Below are 23969 nucleotides of genomic sequence, written 5' to 3' on the forward strand. Positions count from 1 at the left end.
GACACAGGAACGAAGTGAATCACATGCCGGCCAGTCAAGTGTTCCGGAGCAGTAGTGCTGGGCTAGCAGGACTCCGGTGAAACGGGCTGTAGCGGACTACTATGGCTCATGGAAGCACAAGACTACATTTCCCCATAAGAGAGGCTACCAAGGATAAACAACTAGGTTGTCGGATCCCACACATACCAAGCATTTCAATCATACACACAATATGCTCAATATGTGCAATACAACATGGCATGACAACAAGACTCTACGACTCAGAGTATTTATTCATTAGGCTCTGAAGGGCCAGATAAAACAAACATGGGTCTCATGACCCAACATTCAGAGCATACAAGTCAAAGCACATGTAGAAGCTTAACATGTCTGAGTACAGACTTCTACAAATGAAAAAGGCTGAGAAGCCTGACTATCTACTAGATCCCGCCGAGGCCACAAGATCGTAGCTGAGGTATCAAGCTAAACGTCGAAGTCCACACGGAACTACTAGCGAGACTGAAGTCTTTCTGCAAAACATAAATTAAGCAAACGTGAGTACAAATTTACCCAACAAGACTTACATCAGAACTATCTACATATGCATCGGTATCAACAAAGGGGTGGTGGAGTTTAATTGCAGCAAGCCAGCTTTGACTCGGTGGCTATCCTGAACTACGACTGCAAGTAAATCTTTTGGGGTGGCGCACACGAGTCCTCATATTCACCATATCAATACTCCACTATGGATCCGCTCCCGTCTCCCTACGAGAACGCCATCCATAGCACTCACGCTTATCTTGCACATTTTAGAGTATCCACTTTCACTTGTCTATGAACTATGCAAGGGGTCCAAGTTTCCATATCCGAGGAATCCGGCTATTCGAATAGATAGTGATAACCCTGAAGGGGTGTACTTCTTCACACACGCTCTCGCCACTTATCGCCCTGTACACGTCATGTACCTCGGCAACCTTCAAGAGGAAGCCGGGCGAGGGTGTCGGCCACGACCTGACTAACCACCCAAGTCTCTCGTCCAGGTTTATCGCCTATTCGGGTTCCATCCGCAAGGAGATCCGGCCGGGGTGTCGCTCACGGCCCCAAACGATGTGTGCAGGGTTCCTAAGCCCACCATCCAGGTGCCACTTGGTACACCGTGCCACTGTGACTAGTCTGTCCCAAGCCCACCTGTACCGGGTGCCACTTGGTAGACTACTAACACTACCTACAAACACCAGAGACTAGTTGCAACTCCTGGACAGAGATCGAGTTGATTAATAAGCTAAGAGGGGCCGAGTTACCGGAACCCAATGTGTGGTAGTAACTGTTCATGGATCACAAACACAGAACTCAGTTCCTGAGAACAGCTGCAGTGAGACAACCCACCATGTACTCCTACATGGCCTCTCACCGCTACCTTTACCAAATCGTGTTCACACACTTAGCTCTCAACGGTAGGACATGTTCACCACGTTCCAATTCATTCCCGATGAATCAGACCTGACTCAACTCTAAGCAGTAGTAGGCATGACAACAAGCATGAACGTGTAGGCACATCAGGGCTCAAATAACTCCTACTCATGCTAGTGGGTTTCATCTATTTAATATGGCAATGACAAGTCATGCAGAGGAAAGGGGTTCAACTACCGCATCATGTAACAGTTGAATCGTTGTTTTCCTGATGCAATAAAAGAGAGCAAGAGCGAGAGAGTGGGATTGTATCAGAATGAACAAGGGGGTTTTGCTTGCCTGGAACTTTTGAAGATATCATTGGGTCTTCATCAGTGTTAATGATCACAGCGTCGGTACAATGTCTATCGAGAGGGGACAACCACCGGCAATAGAGAAGGAACACAATCAATGCAATGCACAACATGATGCATGATAATGACATGGCAATATGTTGTTGATTGAGCTAATGCAACTAGCAACACAATTAAATGAAGTTGGTTTGAACCCAAAGTTCAAATTCAAACTCCACATGTGGTTATTTAAATACCATTCATTTTATTTGTCCTAAACAGTGGCCTTAAGTTGTTCTAACATGCATGAAAATGGTACAGATGGATAGATTGGATTTTTCTGATAATTTTTCATATATAATTTATTTAATTCTGAGCTACGGTTGATTTTATATGATTTTTTGAAGTTTGTAACAATTTCTGGAATTTTCTGAATAAGTTTAAATCCAGAAAATTCTTTAGTGCGTCAGCATGATGTCAGCAGGTCAACAGACCCGGTCAGGTCAAACCTGACGCGTGGGTCCTGCATGTCGGTCTCACAGTGACTAAACCAATTTAATTAAACATAAACTAATAAGTTAATCAGGGGCCGGGCCCCACATGTCATTGACCCATAGGGTCAATTAGGTTAGTCCTAATTAGTGGTTAGGCCTAATTAAGCTAGAGCCACGTCAGCATCGCCGGATCTACGCCGGCGATGACCAAACCGACAGCGAGAGCTCGCCGAACTCGTGTTAGGGACGGCAGTTCGTCGCGCTGCTAGCACCAGGGAGGTCCTCTCGCTTGTCCGCATCCAAAGGTCGAGACGGGAGGCCGCGGGGTGGCCGGAAACGATGTCGGCGACGAGGTTTAGCGGCGGCCGAGCTCGGGCTCGAGCGGGTGCAGGGTTTCAATGCGAGCTAGAGCAAACGGCGCGACGCGTTTGCTTCCCGAGGACGCAATGAGCATGTTGGTGGTGCTCGGGCGAGAGGGAGAGCGCAGGAGCATCGAGCTCGTCGGCCATGGCGGCGTCCAGAGTTCGGCCAAGGCAGGGCTATGGCCTAGAGGTCAAACGCGACCAGGGAAGAAGGGGGAAACGACTCGGGGGCTCACCGCGAGTTCGTAGGGAGGGTAAGTGGAATCGGGGACGTCCTGTCAGCGGCGAATTCAGCTACGGTGTTCGGTGGCCGAGGCGGTGAGGAAGATGACGATGGCGGCGACGCTGCAGGGCATCCGGGGCACGTTCTTCGGCTTGGAGATTCACGGCGTTGAGGCGGAGCTAGTGGACGTAGCCACAGGGCATGGGGGCGGCGGTGGACGCGGTGCTACACGTTCACGGGACGGCGGTCGGCAGCTGCGCTCGGACGCAAGCGAGGAGAGAGCAGAGGGGGGGGGAGCGAGAGAGTGAGGGGGAAGTGAGGGGAGGCGTCGGGCGTCTCCGGGCGCGGATCAGGTCGAGGGAGGCAAGCAGGAGGTGGTCGGGAACGCACGCGCGCGCGCCACGCTTCTCCTCTGCCTACTGGCAGGAGGAAGAAGACGGCTCTGCCCTCGGTGGGCTGGGCCGCTACAGTGCCAGAACAGGTAGGCCAGCCCAGGTAACTCTCTCTCTCTCTTTTATTTCTGTTTTCTATTTTTTCCTCTGTTTTGATTTAGTTTTAAAACTAAACCATTTTTGTTGCTTCTGTAAATTATTGTATGGACTAGAGATATTACTCTAGAGCCCCACAATAATTTCCAAAATTATTGGACATGTATTTCTTTTATAACAGAAATAAAGCCAATTCAAATACATTATGGTTTAATTCAAAATGCCCAAATTAATTACCCTTAATGCCCTAAAATATTGGTTTGGATTTTTACCTCTTGCCAATATTTTCAGGGATTAAAGTGAACATTTCCTTGGGCTCATTTGAAGAATTTTTTAACTTGCTCATTTTTAAAATATTTCTGAGGCTTTGGGAATTCCCTCAGTTCAATTTTCGTTTGAATTTAAACATGATGCAACAACCAATATAGTCCAAGGCCAAGGTAAAGCTAGGGATGTGACATACATGATCATGCAAAGCAATATGACAATGATGATGTGTGTCATAATAAACGGAACGATGGAAAGTTGCATGGAAATATATCTCGGAATGGCTATGGAAATGCCATAATAGGTAGGTATGGTGACTGTTTTGAGGAAGATATAAGGAGGTTTATGTGTGAAAGAGCGTATCATATCACGGGGTTTGGATGCATCGGCGAAGTTTGCGCCAACTCTCAATGTGAGAAAGGGCAATGCATGGTACCGAAGAGGCTAGCAAGGATGGAAGGGTGAGAGTGCGTATAATCCATGGACTCAACATTAGTCATAAAGAACTCACATACTTATTGCAAAAATCTACAACTCATCAAAAATCTCGGCACTACGCGCATGCTCCTAGGGGGATAGATTGGTAGGAAAAGACCATCGCTCGTCCCCGACCACCACTCATAAGGAGGACAATCAAATAACACCTCATGTTTCAAATTTGTTACACAATGTTTACCATACGTGCATGCTACGGGACTTGCAAACTTCAACACAAGAATTTCTCAAATTCACAACTACTCAACTAGCACGACTTTGATATTATTACCTCCATATCTCAAAACAATCATCAAGCATCAAACTTCTCTTAGTATTCAATACTCTATATGAAAGTTATTACTATTCTTGGATGCCTAGCATATTAGGATTATTTAAGAAAATTACTATGCTATTTAAGACTCTCAAAATAATCTAAGTGAAGCATAAGAGTTCATCTATTTCTATATAATAAAACCACCACCGTGCTCTAAAAGGATATAAGTGAAGCACTAGAGCAAATGACAAACTACTCCGAAAGATATAAGTGAAGATCAATGAGTAGTCGAATAATTATGAAACTATGTGAAGACTCTCCCATTTAATAATTTCAGACCTTGATACTTTATTTAAACAGCAAGCAAAACAAAATAAAATAACATCTAAGAATAGCAAACATCATGTGAAGAAGCAAAAACTTAGGATCAACCGATACTAACCGATAGTTGTTGAAGAAGAAAGGTGGGATGCCAACCGGGCATCCCCATGCTTAGACGCTTGAGAATTCTTGAAATATTATCTTGGTGCGCCTTGGGCATCTCCAAGCTTGAGCTTTTGCGTCTTCTTTATTCCTCTCATACCACGGTCTCCCTAAATCTCAAAAGCTTCATCCACACAAAACTCAACAAGGACTCGTGAGATAAGTTAGTATAAATCAATTGAAAAACCTTATCATCCTGTACTGTAGCAAATCACAAAAATCATTATTCAACATTGCATACTAAATGCCTCTGCGTATTTAATAGTCCTATCCTCAAATAGAATTATTAAAGAAACAAACATATGCAAACAATGCAAGCATAACAGCAATCTGCGTAAACAGGACAGTCTGTAAAGAATGCAGCTAGATCCATACTTCCTTAACTCCAAAAAATTATGAAAGAAAATTCCCACTGTAGTAAATTTATCAGATCTTAATATGCAAAAGGTTTCAATATTTTATCACATTCTGAATTTTCTAGGGAATTATTGCAATAGCAATAAACTTTCTGTTTTCAAACAGCAACATGAAGACTTGTAAAATAGGCATAGTAAAGGCTATCAATGCCACTTTTATTGAAATAAAAGATGCAAAACATTGTTCTAAATAACAGCAAGCAAATATTAACAAAATAAATTGACTCTCCAAGCAAAACACATATCATGTGGTAAATAAAAATATAGCTCCAAGTAAAGTTACCGATGAACGAAGATGAAAAAGGGGATGCCTTCCGAGGCATCCCCAAGCTTAGGATTTTGGTTGTCCTTAAATATTACCTTGGGGTGCCTTGTGCATCCCCAATCTTAGGCTCTTTCCACTCCTTATTCCATAATCCATCGAATCTTTATCCAAAACTTGAAAACTTCACAACACAAAACTTAACAGAAAACTCGTAAGCTCGGTTAGTATAAGAAAGCAAATTACCATCATAAGGTACTGCAATGAACTCATTATTTATTTATATTGGTGTTAAACCTACTGTATTCCAACTTATCTATGGTTCATACCCTCCGATACTACTCATAGATTCATCAAAATAAGCAAACAACACATCGAAAACAGAATCTGTCAAAAACAGAAAAGTCTGTAGTAATCTGGATCAAACGTATACTTCTGGAACTCATAAAATTCTCAAATAAATTTCTGGACCTGAGGAATTGATCTATTAATAATCTTCAAAAATAATTAGCTAAATATCACTCTTGAAATAAAAATGGCAGCAATTCTTGTGAGCGCTAAAGTTTCTGTTTTTTACGACATGATCATAAAGACTTCACCCAAGTCTTCCCAAAGGTTCTACTTGCCACAAACACTAATTAAAATATAAAACCACATCTAAACAGAGGCTAGATTAATTATTTATTACTAAACAGGAGCAAAAATCAAGGAATAAAAATAAAATTGGGTTGCCCCCCAACGAGCGCTGTCGTTTAACGCCCCTAGCTAGGCATGATGATTTCAATGATACTCACATAAAAGATAAGAATTGAAACATAAGGAGAGCATCATGAAGAATATGACTAGCACATTTAAGTCTAACCCCCTTCCTATGCATTGTGATTTTGTGAGCGAACAACTTATGGGAACAATAATCAACTAGCATAGGAAGGCAAAACAAGCATAACTTCAAAGTTTTAAGCACATAGAGAGGAAACTTGATATTATTGCAATTCCTACAAGCATATATTCATCCCTCATAATAATTTTCAGTAGCATCATGAATGAATTCAACAATATAACTATCACATAAAGCATTCTTTTCATGATCTACAAGCATATAAATTTTATTACTCTCCACACAAGCAAAATTCTTCTCATGAATAATAGTGGGAGCAAACTCAACGAAATAATTATCATGTGAGGCATAATCCAATTGAAAACTAAAATCATGATGACAAGTTTCATGGATATCATTATTCTTTATAGCATACAAGTCATCAGAATAATCATCATAGATAGCAACTTTGTTCTCATAATCAATTGGAACCTCTTCCGAAATAGTGGATTCATCACAAAATAAAGTCATGACCTCTCCAAATCCACTTTCATCAATATAATCATCATAAATAGGAGGCATCCTTTCATCATAATAAATTTCCTCATCAAAACTTGGGGGCAAAAAATATCATCTTCATCAAACATAGCTTCCCCAAGCTTGTGTCTTTGCATATCATTAGCATCATGGTTATTCAAGGAATTCATACTAACAACATTGCGATCATGCTCATCATTCAAATATTTAGTGCCAAACATTTTAATGCATTCTTCTTCTAACACTTTGGCACAATTTTCCTTTCCATCATACTCACGAAAGATATTAAAAAGATGAAGCGTATGAGGCAAACTCAATTCCATATTTTTTTTGTAATTTTCTTTTATAAACTAAACTAGTGATAAAACAAGAAACTAAAAGACTCGATTGCAAGATCTAAAGATACACCTTCAAGCACTCACCTCCCCAGCAACGCCGCCAGAAAAGAGCTTGATGTCTACTACACAACCTTCTTCTTGTAGACGTTGTTGGGCCTCCAAGTGCAGAGGTTTGTAGGACAGTAGCAAATTTCCCTCAAGTGGATGACCTAAGGTTTATCAATCCATAGGAGGCGTAGGATGAAGATGGTCTCTCTCAAGCAACCCTGCAACCAAATAACAAAGAGTCTCTTGTGTCCCCAACACACCCAATACAATGGTAAATTGTATAGGTGCACTAGTTCGGCGAAGAGATGGTGATACAAGTGCAATATGGATAGTAGATAAAGGTTTTGGTAATCTGAAATTATAAAAACAGCAAGGTAACTAATGATAAAACTGAGCGTAAACGGTATTGCAATGCGTTGAAACAAGGCCTAGGGTTCATACTTTCACTAGTGCAAGTCCTCTCAACAATAATAACATAATTGGATCATATAACTATCCCTCAACATGCAACAAAGAGTCAATCCAAAGTCACTAATAGCGGAGAACGAACGAAGAGATTATGGTAGGGTACGAAACCACCTCAAAGTTATTCTTTCCAATCAATCCGTTGGTCTATTCCTATAAGTGTCACAAACAGCCCTAGAGTTCGTACTAGAATAACACCTTAAGACACAAATCAAACAAAACCCTAATGACACCTAGATACTCCAATGTCACCTCAATTATCTGTGGGTATGATTATACGATATGCATCACACAATCTCAGATTCATCTATTCAACCAACACATAGAACCTCAAAGAGTGCCACAAAGTTTCTACCGGAGAATCACGACGAAAACATGTGCCAACCCCTATGCATAGGTTCATGGGAGGAACCCGCAAGTTGATCACCAAAACGTACATCAAGTGAATCATGTGGTATCCCATTGTCACCACAGATACACACGGCAAGACATACATCAAGTGTTCTCAAATCCTTAAAGACTGAATCCGATAAGATAACTTCAAAGGGAAAACTCAATCCATTACAAGAGAGTAGAGGGGGGAAGAAACATCATAGGATCCAACTATAATAGCAAAGCTCGCGATACATCAAGATCGTGCCAAATCAAGAGCACGAGAGAGAGAGAGAGATCAAACACATAGCTACTGGTACATACCCTCAGCCCCGAGGGAGAACTACTCCCTCCTCGTCATGGAGAGCACCGGGATGATGAAGAAGGCCACCGGAGAAGGATTGCCCCCTCCGACAGGGTGCCGAAACGGGTCTAGATTGGTTTTCGGTGGCTATGGAGGCTTCTGGCGGTGGAACTCCCGATCTATTGTACTCCCCAATCGTTTTAGGGTATATGGAGATATATAGGCGGAAGAAGTACGCCAGGGGGCCACGAGGGGCCCACGAGGATGGAGGGCGCGCCCAGGGGGGTGGGCGCGCCCCCCTGCCTCGTGGCTTCCTCGTAGATCCCCTGACGTGCACTCCAAGTCTTCTGGGCTACTTTTGATCCAAAAATAAGTTCCGTGAATTTCAGGTCAATTGGACTCCATTTGGTTTTCCTTTTCTGCCATACTCTAAAACAAGGAAAAAAACAAAAACTGGCACTGGGCTCTGGGTTAATAGGTTAGTCCCAAAAATAATATAAAAGTGTATAATAAAGCCCGTAAATATCCAAAATAGTAGATAATATAGCATGGAGCAATCAAAAATTATAGATACGTTGGAGACGTATCAAAGATCGCAGTAAAGATGAGACCAGGTTCTGCTATTTCCATCAACATTCGTGCGCCAACTTTAAATCGTAACACTTGAGAAAGTTTATCCAAGTTCGGCCATAAAAATGCAACTATCTTCTTGGTTCATGAACCCAACTCGAAACTTATATCCATGGATTGTCTTCATTGTGACCATTAAAGTGGTGTATTCAGTTATGGCAAGGCCGAGCATCTTGAGTACATGTGTTCTGGCAGAGCAAGGAATGCACTGCAGGAAAAATAATATGAGAACACAATGTGTTCCCTATATCCAAATCTAGAAATAATTTCCTCCTTCATGTCAGTTTTGACCATGGTACTAGTACCTTTTATCCAAATAGCAATCCAAATTTCCAAATTAGTCGACAACATGTTCAAAAAACCCCACCCTCTCGGATAGAAAAGAGGATTCTAGGAACATACTATGCACATTTTAAAATCCTGTGTTAGGATGAGAAGGAACAAGTGGGGCGTCTCGCCGAGGGCGCAGAAACCTGTAGGGTCCTCGCACTTTGGGCACTGCAAATGAAACACACTAGATTCAGTAGGAAGAAAAATGCATCAACGGCGGCGGCTGCCATCCTAGGAGTACCCACGACCAAGGGACTTGGATTTATCAGGGATGGATGAAGAATTCGTACCAGGTTCTCCATGAGAAAACCCTATGCAATCGCTGAGTGGGGGTTTTCTCTGAACAAGCAGACGAGGGAGAATGGGATTCAGGCCCAGTGAAATATTGCCGCTTCGTCCGTCCATCTTACTGCTAAAGCTGGAAAGGTGGGTTTTTTTTTGTGATTTGATGGCTCATTGGGCATTACTACGGCGCTACGACAGGGGTGTGTCTACCGTGCAGTTGTGCACTCTAATTTGGTGCATATGGCACGTGGACCCCATTGCCGGATGCCCCACATATCAGCGAAAGGAAGTAGAAAGACAGGAGTAACTAGTTACACATAAATATATTTTTGACAGAGAGATACTCTCTCTGTAAAGAAATATAAAGATCTTTTATATCACAACTTTATACATAAGAAAAATCAAGGGGAATATATATAACATATATAATTATAAAAACAAAGTTTTTTAACACGGTATAGACGAGTTGGTGATGATGGTGTGCCTGCCATCATGCAATACAGGCTGTCCGATTTATATCTGACATATAGGAAGGAAACTATGGCAATTTTGCAAAAAGGTACCCACACACCTCTCCACATTTGCAAATAAGGCCCTCCCTCGTTCATCCTTTTCTCTCACAAGATAAAATACTCATACAAATGCATCTTGATGTTACGTGCAACGCACGAGTATTATGGGGGTTCAGGTGAGAAAGACTCAGACATGCTCATGATTCTGGACTTTGGGCCATAGGCCGTGGGCCTGCATGTTTGGGGGCCCATGTGTTCTACCTCAGTGCTTTTCATATTGCAAGCGGTCGGTACGGCGCTAGTTTTAGATGCTGTCGCAAGGCGAATACACAAAATTGAATAAAGCACGACAGCTGTTGGAATGAAATCAAACGACAGTTCCTAACAAGCAACCAGAGTTGCAATTCTATCAACGATACTGTCGTACTACTTATACACACATGACACTTGTTTCACCATGCCAGAGTATTACATCAAAATCTCCGGAAGGATAGATCAGTCTGGCAGTTGCGTGCTGCTACTGAAGAATTTCAAAGTTGATTTGGACCAACTCTCCTTGCCGAGAAAGTTCGATTTTGACATCATCCCATACCACAAGATATGATTTAGATTTGAACCTTGACCATCCTTTAGCATCAATCATCATGCGACCATCCTTTGTACTTACGGTATATTCAGAAGGTTCATTCACAGCAAGGCTGCGCATGGTAAGAGAAACTTGGCCACGGTCGCCCGGATTGTTGAACGACTCCCTCGTTGCTCTAGGAATTCTCTGTTTGCAAACAAGAAGACATACACAAACAGTTTGATCAACACAGTGAATCATGTGAAACAACATGGAAAGAGAAAAGAACGAAGCACTTGGGCAGCCAATGCTTACCAAGAAGGTGGACATGTCGGTTTTTGTAAGGACTTTGGTATATGAAGTGCGAGCTGCAGCCTAGTTTGTTGCCGGTGCAACTGCTGGCTCCGTTGCTGCTGCATGGGCTAGAGCAGATGCAAGTGCAAGTGTTGGTGCACGTGCCGAAGCCGTTGCTGGTGCCCGTGCCGGTGTGATTGGTAGTGCCGCCGCTGCTGCCGGAGATGGTGCTCCTTGTAGAGCTGGTGCCGGTGTCGGAGCAGGTGCCGATGTTGATGCCCGATCCTTCGGTAGATCAGCCTGATCCACTGACGCGGTCGGTGCCCAATCCTCAGCTGGATCAGATAGAGCTACTGCCGCTGTCAGTGCAAGAGCAACTGCCGGTGCTGGATCTGTTGCTGAAGGTGGTACCGATGTGCGAGACAACGACCATCGTGTTGGATATGCTATGATAAACTTTCTAACTTGACTAGGCTCCATGACCGTGATCTAGTCTTTTTCTTCATTTCTTTTAAACGCGATGTAACGCCCGGACACACCCGCCGGTGGTCGTTACTCCTAGTGGGATCTGGACTGGCCCCATAGATCAATACTAGTCTTTTCTGCGCACTTTGTCCTCACTCGTGCGCACCCGGGAGCAACTTCCCGGTCGGTCACCCATCCTGACACTACTCCAAGTTGAGCACGCTTAACTTTGGAGTTCTGTCCGAATGGGCTCCCGGAAAAGAAGGAATTCCTTATTGATATGAGTAGTCTACCATCCCTAATAAGCCAGGCTATCACATGCACCCCCACTCAGAGGAACCGACGTCCTCGTCGGGCCACAGGAACGTTCCCTCTTGGCACAAACGTCTGTGCTTCCAGTCCGGTACATGTGCCATGCCGGGTGCCACGACGGGTCACAAACGTCATGAACAACATGACCACGCACCTGTCCGCAATCATCCATGTAACCGCGAGGGTCGGCTCTGATACCAACTTGTAACACCCCGAACACACCCGCCGGTGGTCGTTACTCCTGACAGGATCTAGACTGGCCCCACAGATCAATACTGGTCTTTTCTGCGCACTTTGTCCTCACTCGTGCGCACCCGGGAGCAACTTCCCGGTCGGTCACCCATCCTGACACTACTCCAAGCTGAGCACGCTTAACTTTGGAGTTCTGTCCGAATGGGCTCCCGGAAAAGAAGGAATTCCTTATTGATATGAGTAGTCTACCATCCCTAATAAGCCAGGCTATCACATGCACCCCCACTCAGAGGAACCGACGTCCTCGTCGGGCCACAGGAACGTTCCCTCTTGGCACAAACGTCTGTGCTTCCAGTCCGGTACATGTGCCATGCCGGGTGCCACGACGGGTCACAAACGTCATGAACAACATGACCACGCACCTGTCTGCAACCATCCGTGTAACTGCGAGGATCGGCTCTGATACCAACTTGTAACGCCCCGGACACACCCGCCGGTGGTCGTTACTCCTGGCGGATCTAGACTGGCCCCACAGATCAATACTAGTCTTTTCTGCGCACTTTGTCCTCACTCGTGCGCTCCCGGGAGCAACTTCCCGGTCAGTCACCCATCCTGACACTACTCCAAGCTGAGCACGCTTAACTTTGGAGTTCTGTCCGAATGGGATCCCGGAAAAGAAGGAATTCCTTATTGATATGAGTAGTCTACCATCCCTAATAAGCCAGGCTATCACACGCGAGAAGGACTAATTGTGGCGTGTTTGTTAAACCAAACTACAGTTCATCATAGGGATTCAGCTTGTACTCAGACAACAGACTGATCCAATTTTTTCCAGTAATATAAGTGACGGACAGTGCCTTCATTACTGACACGACATAATAAGTGAAACCTGCAAAAATATCCATCGTAGAGCAAACCAAACGGTTTATTCTGTGATGAATGTCACATGGCAAAACCTGCATCGTAAAGTTGTAGCAAAAGAAAGAAAACAATATATTAAATCAATAAGATTTAGACAGTAAATCAATAGGATTTACTTGATGTGACACGAGTGAATCCTTACCAGGAAATCACTATGTTGAAGTACTAAACAGAAGATTGGTCGTCCAACTACGCGTGGCATGCAGGGCCCCCGCCTACTCCCACAAGCAGGACATCCAAAGGTCGTGACAAATTGTATGGACCGAACATCCATGGGACTGGAAATCCTGGTGGGTGCGATAAACCCTGCAATGCATACAGGTATTGGAGTGTGACCATAATTGACAAACCGTCTTCACAAAAAAGATGATCAGGATACTTCAAAATATATAGACTAAATTGAGTGGACAGACATTAACATAGACTGTTCTCATGACTCACCACACACCAAAAGCGGCAGTACTAAACAATACAGGGTTCACAAACACAAATCAAGTACTGAACAATAGTACTTACAATAGACAAGCAAAGTTGCACTAATTAAACTCTGCAGACTATTTCTTGCCACCAACCTATGGGATGAACCCCGCATAACTGACTAGGCCATGGACTTCGTGAGAGATGTCTACCGGCACCATCACCATCTCCTCAACCTTGGAGAACCTAACAGAGTGGTCTTTCCACTCATAAACATGACACTGAAGACATGCATCAGATTTGTCGGGAAGCTTTACAAGAACCACTTCGTAATCAAAGGCACAACCAGGAAATTGTTGTGGTCAAGTACAACCTCGAGAACACGCCTGGCAACAATGCTACAGGAAAACACTAGTTCAGGACACGTGGCAACAAGGACACAACAGCTGGATAGTTTGGCAATAGAACTCATCCTCAGGTCTTCCAGTTCACACATCATGACTTTGAGAACTTCATATCCACCGCGGACCTGGTTCTAATTCAAACAGAAACCAAATATTTTATTACTACATTAGTTCAGAAATATAAGATGATTTTTGATATTTTACTCCATATATGACTACATATATGCACATAAATGAGTGAACAAAGGCACTAGAACATGTCTTCAAAGGAATGAGAGTAGAGGGATTACTTGCAATATCCAACACAAGTTACTCATGCAAATATACCCTCTTCAAAGGTAGCATTGATGTACATAAAGTAGTTGAAAGTAATCTATAAGAAATCATTGTCAACCTCTCGCATGTTTTGGTCAAAAGAGGAATTTAGAACCGCCATTTGGCACACAAAAATCTCATACAAGATCACCCAGAAAGTGGTACTACTAGTACTAGTACTGCGTGTTAGATGAAAAAACACGATCAAGATCGAGAAAAAGATTGTCAAGAAGAGATATTACCTGGAATTTCTTAATGAGGGATCCCGAAGAGGGGGGCTTGGACAGGGCGATGGCTTTGAGCTTGTCCGCGGTAGTCTCGGCGGGGTGCTTGCGCTTCTTCGTACCATGAGCCTCGACGATTTTTGCCAGAGCCATAGACATCACTTCGCCGGTGCTCCAGCGTCCATCAAGAAATTGTTCAGTAGAATTAAAAGAAAAGAAACCATAATCACAAACCCAAAAGAAGAATAGAGAGGGAGTTATAGGATCATTCTCGGGGTTGCAAGACTGGGCCTTGGCCAGAATCAACACCATTGATGCGCTCACCTTTCCTTCTTTGGGAGAGAAGAACAATGGCAGAAGCAGGTCGGGGTTTTCTTGAAGAAATGAGGAACAAGATGAGGGAGAAGCGTGGGTTGGGTAGAGAGGAAGCTGAGAGAGAAGAGTGAAATGATGGTTGCTTCGTTCGTCCAACTTACTGCTGGAAAGGAGGGGGTTTTGTGATTTGATGGCTCATTGGGCATTACTGCGACGCTTCGATCAGGGAAGTCTACCGTGCAGTTGGGAACTCTACTACAGAGTAATTTAGTGCATGGCTGGTGGACCCTGATGATGGCTGTCCCACACGTCGGCGAAAGTGAGTAGCAAAGTTCCCGATGACCATCGAGGAGTATCCGCATGGTAGAGCGAGTCCACTGTTTTTTCTGAAGAAAAAAATGATTATAGCAAGCGTTTCCACTCTTACGATGGAGGAGTGCGAAACATGGTAGCCACTTGAACATACACAGTGCTCCTACTACTAGGCATGTGCAGTGGTTCATACGTCAGTACTACATAATCTTGTTGCTAGTGTAGTAAGTTATGACGATAACAAATGATGTTGTGCGCATGTCAACTATATGAATAGTAATGTAACATAGTACCGCTTTTTCGACTGTCCGGTCAAGAATGAATGGTGAAATCAATGTTAATAGAACTAGGTCTATAGTGCATGGAGAGCACGGTGCTACAGTACTCCATGAAACATGAGCCATATGAAGCATGGCGACTCAGTGTTAGGCAGGGTGTATGAAGGGTGCACGGAATGGGAGCAAAAGTTCCCTTCTCGAATAACTTTTGGGTGTTTGGTAGAGTGCATGAAGGGTAAATGAGTGCACACTAGTAGGTTAACACAAATACACGAAGAGGGAACAACTATATTGAGATGAGAATGCAACCAAACACACCCACACGCTGTGTGCTACAGTGACTGATCTGCACCGTCTGATTTTGATCCAACGGTCATGTTGCGCCAAGACATGGACATGCCCATGCAGAGGACACCTAAAAACCACCAAAGTCCCTCTGCTTCTTGAGGCGCACGACGTTGGTGATGCAAGGTGCAACGGCCCGCAGAGCCCCTCCCGATCGACGGGAGCCAGCTCATCAAAGACAGCGTCCAATGACAGAAATGGATTCCGGTGACGGAGCCCTGAGAGGATTCGCTCAGCAATGGCGACGGCAGCCCGCAACCCCTTCTTATCGAGCTCCGCCCCCACCATCGCGCGGAGACGGCTCATCTCCTTAGAGATATAGGTGAAGAAGGAGACCAGATCAGGAAGCCGCAGCTCGTTGAAGTCGACGGTGTGGTCGAATGGGTTTAGCCCGCTGGCCGGCATGCTCGCGCTGGCACAACGGTAGGCATCGCGCAGCCGCAACACGTGCGTGGCAACTTGGTCCACCAAGTGGCTGAGGTGATCCTAGACCTCGTCACGATCGGCCCGCTCACACTCCAGCCGCCTCCCCTGACGGCCTAGCGTATCTCCCTCTTTCTGCAGCAACACCGCAGATGCCTCGAGCATCTTTGTGGTGGATGCCTGCTGCTTTTGAAGATCCGTGAACTCCCACACATAACGGAGGAGCATGGCACTCCTCTCCTCCTTGAGCTCACGGAGCTCCACGTCCTTGGCCCTGAGCTCTGCATCCTTGGCCTCGAGCTCCTGTGTCAGGCGCCTCACCTCAGACTCCATGATCTGCTGTGCCGCCATGGCACCAGGTAGAAGAAATGGGGAGAGGAAGCAAAGGGGCGAAACGGCTGAAAGGCAATGCAATCTACGGGAAGGCGGAGGGAGCCAGCCGAGGAGTAGGGAATCTTTAGGTTTTCACCATGGGACCAGTCGACGACTTCTCACATTAGGGACCAGTGGGTTTTACAGGCGGAGTCAACATGACTAATTACTGCTATGCCTACTCCCGTTAATCAAAAAATTAAAAATCCTGCCGCGCCCAAAGACTAGAGCAATGCTGCGGTGGATATTTAAATTTACCTATCAGCAAGGAGTAAAAAAGGGTGAAAAAACAAATGTGGCAGCGACCTAGCTAATCGGCCGCACTAGCCCAACTAGCTAGCCACCGTGCTTCACTGATGTACTCAGCGGGAAAGGTGGTCTTTCATGATTTGACGACTCATTTACTTGCTTCGGCGCTACGACGGAGGAGGACCCATAAAACGTGCGGTAGGGCATCCCACATCTCGGCAAGGAAGAATATATGCGTGCACCACCCGGGAGGACCCCGAAACCGCGCGGTAGGGTGTGCCATGTCTTGGCACGGAGGAAAAATGTGTGTATAAAAATATACTGTATCAGACGTAGTAGTACTTATGGTTCAACCTCGGGACCCAGCCAGTCGGTCGAAAGCACCCCACTAGCCACACAGCTTCATCATGCTAACGTGGCACGGAGGATAGGTGTGGTTAGCTCCGTCTCGACCAGCCACAACGTCTCTTGTTCTAGGCGATTCTTCTATTTTCCAAGCTTTTTTAGTTATAATAACACCACGGCAAGCTAGCGCCGCTCTTCGTGTGTGCCTGTGCGTCTAAATGTTAGACGACAGAGAGGAGAGAGAGATCGCAGACTGGGACCCACCAGTAAGTGAGTGAACGGTCATGCACGTGTTGACGAGGCACTCCCTCTACTCTACTCAACGTAATACTGTATAAAATCAAGTTATGGGACAAAGCCAACAACCGTTGTTGTTTCAGGCTATCGACTTACGCTTTGTAGTCCAGGTTGCCAGTTCGAATCTCGTCTTTCAGATTTGTTAGTTTTAGGTCCAAATTCGATCAATGACAAGTGGGACCCCCGTGTGTTGTTCCGATATTTCAGTGTAGGATGGTTTTTTGAAAAAACACTTTGCGCGGTTAGACAAGTAACGACACGAGTTACATGTATTTTGCAAGTTTACAAACAAAAATGACAACGGCATAGAATATCACATCCACCCCGCAGCTTAGATGCTATGGTGATACGAGTTTTTACATCGTTGGAAGTGAGATCCAATGGCTTGGGAGTAGTCTTTGTAATTATGCGCAATTTCCAAACTCTCCAAAGTTTTTTTTTGCAAATAGAACATCTAGGCCTCGTGTGTGCCGCTGCATCTTGGATCCAATGGCTCCCCTTTGCTCATATTAGGTGCTCCCCGTAGCTTAATTAGCCGCTCTGGTGATACGAGCATCTAGGTCGTATGATCTGTGATTAGATGGCACATGCGTAGTACTTGTAGTTTCTGTGCAATTCCCAAGCTCTCTCAGTCGTATATTACAAAAACATTCAAACCTCCTACTGTGTCCCCTTAGATCTCCGTGAACTCATATCACCATAGAATCTATGGTGCGGGAGCACCTCATATTATCCCATGCGAGAAAACATCAGATGCTCTCGCAGCTTGGATGCTATGGCGATACGAGCTTCGAGGTTGTTTGATATGAGATCCAATGGCATCTGAGCAGTCTTTGTGCTTGTAAGCAGTGGCCGAACTCTTTGGGGGATTTTCTCAAAAAAACCATTCGAACCACCAAGGAGTTGTTGGGTCACAAATCCAATGGCTCCAAAGAGCTTGTATCACCAAAGCATCTAAGGTGTGGTAGCACATGATATTCTTACATACAGGAGAATATGATGTCCTCCTTCATCTTAGATGCTATGGTGATACGAGCTTCGAGGTTGTTGGATATGGGATCCAAGGGAATCTAAGTAGTTTTTGTACAAATTGTGTGCAATTCTCAAACTCATTAAGGTTTCCTGTAAAAATATTAAGACATCACGTGAGATGCTATATCTCAGATCTACAAGCTCCAAGCAACTCGTATCAGCATATAGCATCTAAGGTGTGGGGACACATGATATTATCTCGGGGAGGAGGGGGGTGCACAACCAGTCAGTGTTTAGGAGCTAGGGTGGGGACAAATACAATCTAAACAATCCTAAACAGAGCTTCACAAATTTATCTAAGGTCGAGGGGTTAACCCCCCAAGAATCTACATAGCTCCGCCTAAACAAAACATTTGCATGCACTGCAGTACTAGACTTAATATTCATGTTTCAGTTTCCTGTTCATTTTAAATATTGAATTGAGGACCATGCATATCTTACATTTTATTCCCTTCATTCATAAATATTAGACTTTTTAGAGATTTCAAATGGACTGGCACATACGGATGTATATAGACATATTTTAGAGTGTAGATTCACTCATTTTGCTCCGTATGTTGTCACTTGTTGAAATCTCTAAAAGACTAATATTTAGGAACAGAAGGGGTATTTTTGAATTCGTGTCATACATGCATGGTTTGGAAAAATTGATGCACTATACTTATTGGATTGTTGTTGTGTTCGTGTGTGTGTGTGGTCATATGGTTGATACATACAAAGTTTTCTCACCACCATATTGTTCATCCTTTAAATTTGAATTTGCAATGAAAAACTTACTAGGGATACCATGAAATGTGAAATCCACGTTGAGATCACTATATCACAAACTCACTCTAATTCAAGAAGTCGTCATAAATCAATTACCACGTCGAGATTACTATTTGCAAGGAAAATACGGGCATTGTAATACACATAGATTCGTTCGGCAATTTAAAAGATTCCTTTTGTATTCTCGAATGGTACCCAACGGCATACCAGCCAGACCTTGGCTCGTGTTGATCCTAAAAAAAAGAACCGGGCTCGTTTCCTTCTGGTGGCGTGCGTGGTACGCACATTAGCCAACCCCAACCAGTCGAGCCTCTGCGTTTCGAGTCGAAATATCTGGCGGCTAGAATTCCAGCCCTAGGAAATTCCCCTCATGTCTCAGTCCATAATAACTACCGATGAAAAATGGAGCGATGATTTAGTAACAAGACAACATTACCTACCGTGCCGAGCACGGTTCAATTCCCTCTGTCGCCGCTCCCCAAGGTCACCCGTCAACTGCATTGCCTAGTAATACTACTACTACTACTACTACACCACCAGGATGAGCACATAATTGAACCCGTTTGTTCATGCCTAGTACTTGAGTTAATATATCAGGGACCCCTAAAAAAGAGTTAATATATCAGGCAATGCACTGCTATGGACGGATTATCCTTTTACTCTACATATATAACTTGTCTGAAGTTTAACTAAGAAAAATGTTTGACCAAATCCTTTCTTAAGAAATACAACAAGACAGATGTATCGCTCGAAAATTTATTGCATGATGCAGGTTATGATATTGTTTCAAATCCTGGATTTTAAATTTCAGAAAATCCAAAAGTGACCAGAAATTCATGAAACTGAGCATGGTCACGTGATATGGCACAAATATTCCTTTGTAATTTTTTTCTTCAATTTACAAGCTGCTTATGACAAGTTGCACAAATAAAGAGCCAAGGTATTTTGGAACAAAGACTTGTCACGTTAAGGCGAACGCTTTCACTATTGAAACCGTGGGCGTTTAAGTGCCGCCACGAGTCTCGCTTCTCATTGGCAGGTGCCGTCCGAGCAAGCGATGGGAGACGTGCGAGCAGACTGCTGCGCCGGCTGACAGGGACGCATGCGAGCAGACCGCTACGGAGGCTTATCGGGAGGTGAGCCCTTTGACTAGGCTCCGCCGCCCACCTTCGTCCCAATTGCTCCCACTTTTAATGTCGCCGGTGCCGCAGTTTAAAATCAACCCCGCACTACCCGGTATCGCTACAATCTTCTCTCTTCCTCTCGGATTCTCCTGTCGTCTACCTCCAACTAGCCTGACCTAAATGTACGCCATGCCGCATCACGTTGGTCTGCCCTTAGTCTTCCAGTTTCCTGAGGAAGACACCCAGCCGGAGTCTCAAGAACATAAGGCGCTTTGGGATGAGCTTGAACCGGTCTAGCGGGAAGACGCCACGCCTGTCCCCGCTCCCATTCCGGCTCCCGTCGCCCCGACTGCGCCAGCGCCCATCCTTGTGGCATTGATGGGCTGGGAGCCGCACATTGTCGCCGAGCTTGATGCCACGAGATTCCACAAAGTCCCCGCCGACTTTCACGTGCCTATGCACCTGCTAGCGCATGTGCCTGCGTGTGCACGGGCGTGGGTGACCGTGCACCTGCCAGCGCATGCGCCTACGTGTGCACTGACATGCACGTCTGTGCCGGTGCTCGTGCACCTAAATGTCTCCACCGCGCCGTTGCCAGCGCCTATCCCCGCGCGGGTGCTAGTGCCCCCCTCAGCGGCATGGATGGCCGCCTTCGGCCGCTTCCTTGCACCAACGCGAGTCGCCTCCTCCCGCCAGTTGACTCTCTCCCATAGACCAAGTCCAGAACATTGTGGCCTACCTTGAAGCAAGGGCCAATGTCCAGGAGTACGCCAACAACTATGGAAGACTCCGCCATCGCCGTCGCCGTCGGTCAGTGGCCCGACGACACACAGAGCACGACAGAGGAGCCGCTTCCCACCGCAAGACGCTCCCGCGGCCGCCGCGTAATCTAAATTTGCCATGAAAAACGTTCAGATCGCCATGCTTAAAATCCGAAAGTTTATCATTTCTGTTTATTTTATATCGATCATCATATGAATGTAAAGTTGGAGTCGGACTGAATGAAATCTATGGTTTGATCGATTGAATGTTCTGCTAGAGCTGTATCAAATTAAATATAAAACGCCATCAAGCCACATGTATTCCTTCTCATCCAATGACCTAGATTGCTTCAATGTCGAGCGCTCAACATGTTTAGCGTGTAGTTAATTTCATGCCAAAAATAGTGCTAATCACATAATAACATGCAAATAATATCCTACTTAATATCCGCATGCACTTAATATACTCCCAGATTAACGTGCATTGCATGTACACATTGACCAGTACTAGTAGTACGTGAAACTGGTGACGTAACTTGTGAATGCGTCCAGATATGGTCAACGGCAACATCGCCCTCGAGTTCTTCGTGTTTGCCCTTGCGTCTAAACGCAGAAGGGGAGGAGAGAGAGAGAGAGAGGGAGGGAGGGAGAGAGAGAGAGCACATGGAACTCACCAGTAAGTGAAGACGAATAGTACGTGCTAACCAGCCGGTCCCACTAATGTACTAAAAATAATATTACATGTTATCCATTAAATAGGCTGTGATAATATAAAAACATTATGTGAACAAAGGGAGGTACAACAAACATTGCTGTTCTATGTATGTTGCCTATTGACTGCGGCTTGAAGGCCCTGGTCGCATGTTCGATCCCCGTCCTTTATTTTTTAATTTTTATATGGGTCCAAATTTGTCTCATGATAGGTGGGCCCCTCGGTGTGTAGTTTGTGGCACTTTAATTTGTGGGTCAAAATTTGTTCCATTCCAAGTGGACTATCGGTGTGTAGTTTTGTAGATTATTTGTAATAATCAGAGTTTTTTTGCAATAATACCATGGTGCAACATTGAAGGCGAGAAAGGACGTACGAGAGAGCGATGACCGAGCTAGAGGGAAATCAATTGGGGGAGGTGCGGGGGTTGCAACGGTGTTTGGAGTAGTTGTGGGTCGAATGCTACAAAAATATAATCTACCACTAGAATAAATGCCTACACAAATTAATCCAAGGTTGGAGTCCCCCTCGCAATGTAAATAGCTCCGGCTTTGCGAGGGATAGAGAGGTAGCTTCAATGTGTGGAGGATACGTCGTGAGAGAGCGAGGTCAATCGAGAGACATATAGATAGAGAGACAAAGTGAGTGTGGTACGACATTCATTGAAAAGATATATATGCTCTCGAGAGATATTGTCCATTGAGCTTTTGGGAAGGGTGAGGGCTGTAAGATAGAGCTTGAGAGATGATTGAGTCATAGACATGTAGATATATTTTGTGCATGGGAGGAAGCAAGGCCAATCGATTACATATATAAAGGGAGAGAGATTGAGCGAGTGTGGGTCATCGTGCGATCGAAAGAGTGATACGGGTTGGAGAGAGTGACCTAGATAGACAATGTGTGTGAGAGAGCATACAATATGAATATGTCGAATTGGGCTCAAACATGGAGATATATCATTTGTGTCCGAGAAAGAGCGAGGTCAATCGAGACATACAAAGAGACACAGAGAGAGAGAGGGAGGGAGAGAGAGAGAGAGATTGAGCGAGCGTGGCCCGCCATGAGGTTGAAAGAGTGGGGGCTGCTTGGATGGACTGACCTAGATAGACAATCTTCTTGAGAGAGTATAAAGTGTGTCGATCGAGGCCCGAACAGGGAGATATATCATTTGTGTGTGAAACAAAATGAGGTTAATCAAGAATCAGATAAAGAGAGCGATATTGAGCGAGTGTGGCCTACCGTGTGGAAGAAAGAGTGAGATGGTCTTGAGGGAGTGACCTAGATAGAAAACGTGCGTGCGTGCGCATGAGAGGTTGGGGGCTAGATAGGCAATGCATGTATCTAGCGAGAAAGGGTGGGAGGGAGAGAGAGCTCTGCATGGGGTGCAATGGCGTGTGTGTGAGGTAAATACATTTGGTAACAGAGTGGAAAAAGGGGGTTGTATAGTTGAGAGAGTTATGGATCAAGACATGTAGAGAAAGAATGAACGTGTGTCGGAAACCGATAGCTTCCTAAGGTGGTTAGGAGAGGAAGATTGACCAATACCGGAAGTATGTAGCGTGTGTGCCTGGGGGGGCTAAAACAACATTTGAATGTATATAGTACTAGACTTAATATCGATGTTTCAATTTGGTGTACATTGTAAGATTTGAACTGAGGACCATGCATATGGGTAATTATTTTGAATTCGTGCCATACTAGGTTTCAAAAAGTTGACATTGACTCGATTGTTGTGCTATTTTTGTAGGTCATATGTTCGAATCCATCCAAAAGTTTTCTCACTACCATGGTGTTCATCAGCTAGCGTAAGTCCCTGCATTTCATTTAATTCGTACTGGCATGCGTGTATGATTTGTGTGTAGTGGCGGATCCACGAATTCAAGTTATCAGGGGCGAACATTTAACTTCAAAAATACGAAGGCACTTGCACTTCAGAAATCAACATAACTTGAGAAATGTGAAGCTACATGCACTTTGAAAACCAGCTAATGATCCAAAGTAGTTCAGATTATAAAACACTAAATTATGCAAGCACCAAAAAACACAAAATGCAACATGGTGTACAAGGACTACTAACATGGTCTGTACCCGTTTGAATTATTCGTTCTCTGGCTGAAAATATCGAAGTGTAATTGCACCTATAACCAGTGCACAAACTGCATATCAATATATCTATCCTGCACAAGTATGCCAATAGTTTCAAACAACAGATTAGAAAAGTATTTATGCTACGTTGTCATGATAAGGGGACTTTCTGGTAGATGGCCTCGACGTTCCCTCAAGCCATGAAAATGTACTATAATTTGCTTGTCATCAATGCCTGCAAATCTCTATGTCTCTCTCAACATAGCAGATTATCATTAGACACTAAATCCTTCAATGGGTGCTTGCAAAATGCTTGCATTAGATCCCTTATTAGACACTA

The 23969-nt window shown here is 44.5% G+C and overlaps 1 long non-coding RNA gene across 6 annotated transcripts in view; it reads left to right on the forward strand.

Moving 5' to 3' along the window:
* LOC125548371 (uncharacterized) overlaps positions 1-23969 on the forward strand; it is a 58324-nt gene that overhangs the window by 30907 nt on the left and 3448 nt on the right. For all 6 annotated transcript variants that reach the window (XR_015618803.1, XR_015618801.1, XR_015618806.1 and 3 more), the window contains one exon: positions 23292-23349. This is a non-coding gene — a long non-coding RNA (uncharacterized LOC125548371). The remainder of the gene's footprint in view (positions 1-23291; positions 23350-23969) is intronic.

The sequence above is a fragment of the Triticum urartu genome, chromosome 3A (assembly GCF_056163025.1).
Source record: "Triticum urartu cultivar PI428250 chromosome 3A, HENAU_Tu73, whole genome shotgun sequence".
NCBI lineage: Eukaryota > Viridiplantae > Streptophyta > Magnoliopsida > Poales > Poaceae > Triticum > Triticum urartu.